Here is a 1,722-nt window from a genome sequence, read left to right on the forward strand (position 1 = left end):
TGCTGGCTGCCGGGCTGCCATTGGGGACGATGGAGCCGTTGAGGGGCGAGGGGGTGAGGGGGCTGACGGTGGCGGTGGTGCGGGTGGCGGTGGAGAGCATTCCTAGGGACGGCGACTTCGGCTCATGGCTCATGCCTGCCAACAGGAGCAGCAGCTCGGGTTAGACGGGGATCCCCCCAAATCCCCACCCCAGGAGCAGGAACAAGCAGTAGGACAAGCAACACCTTCCCTTTGGCTCAACCCCCCCATTCCCCCACCCCAAAATGCACCCCGACTTCATGCGATGGTGTAGGGGGGGTGAGCAGGTGGCAGCTTATCTACAAAGCCAAGTGTGGCCAGGCTGCTCGCCCATGGAAAACAAGGTGACACGAGGACCAGCAGATGCCACCGGTGTCCCACAGCCCCACAGATCCCACAGGCTGGGCTGCTCCCACATCATGGCGCGAGGGGGGCTCAGCAGAGCCCCACAGCAAGGGAGAAGGTGTTTAGGGGGGGACATGGCGACACCTGACTCACATGGTGCTACCAAAAGCCAAAGCACCACCGCTGCACCCCTAATTGGCACCACTGAACCCCCAAATCTCTGCCACTGCACTCTCAAATCCCCAGTATTGCACCCCCAAATCCCCAGTATTGCACCCCCCAGTCCCCAGCACTGCGCCCCCAAAATCCCCACCGTTGCACCTTCAATCCCCACTGCAGCACCTTCAAATCGCACCCTCAAATCCCCCATATCATATCCCCAGTCCCCCCCCCAACTTCATACCCAAGTCCTCACCATTGCACCTTCAAATCCTCACCATTACAGCCCCATTGCACCCCCGAATCCCCACCATTGCACCCCCCAAATCCCCACTGTTGCACCCCCACATCTCCACCGCAGCACCCCCCCCTCCCCACCACTGCCCCTTCAAATCCTCACCATGTGGCACCCCACATCCCCATCGCTGCACCCCCAGGCACGGACGTGCTATAGGGCACAGTGGCCCCTAAGGGTGGGGGTGTGGGTGCTGCTGCGTGGGAGGGGGGCAGCCCACTCTGAACCCCCCCCCCAGGGCTGTCATGGCTGGCCGTTCCAGGGCTCTCCACCCCCCAAAACACCAACTGCTGATGTCAGCACATCTTGTGGCCAGGTAATAATCAAGTTGTTTATTCGTGTTTGGGATTCCAGTTGGTAACACCACCACCCGCCCCCCCCCCCCCCCCCCCCCAGGGTTTTGCACCAGCCCATGAACCCCCGGATGAGTGCCTGGGTACCCCCCCCCAGAGGGCAGGCTCTGCCTGCAGCGCCATGCACCCATGCACCATCCCTCAGGGGGCTGCAGCACCCCAGACACAGCCTGGCATCCCTTGGGGACTGCCCCACATCCCCCCCCCACCCCAAGGCACATTCCCGATCCCCTGGGCACTGCCCCATATGCCCCTGGCACGGCCCTGCATCCCCCAGGCACTGCCCTGCATCCCCCAGGCACAGCTTTGCATCATCCGGGCACAGACCCATGCCCTTGGGCACAACCCCACATCCCCTGAGCACTGCCCCACATCCCCCAGGCACTGCCCCACATCCCTCAGCCACAGCCCCATGCCCTCAGCTACAGCCCCATGCCCTTGGGCACAACCCCACATCCCCTGAGCCCCACATCCCCCAGGCGCTGCCCCACATCCCTCAGGCACAGCCCCATGCCCTCCGGCACAGCCCCATGCCCCTGGGCACCACCCCCT

Source organism: Calidris pugnax, unplaced genomic scaffold (genome assembly GCF_001431845.1).
Source record: "Calidris pugnax isolate Ruff unplaced genomic scaffold, ASM143184v1 scaffold28, whole genome shotgun sequence".
NCBI classification, from domain to species: Eukaryota; Metazoa; Chordata; class Aves; order Charadriiformes; family Scolopacidae; genus Calidris; species Calidris pugnax.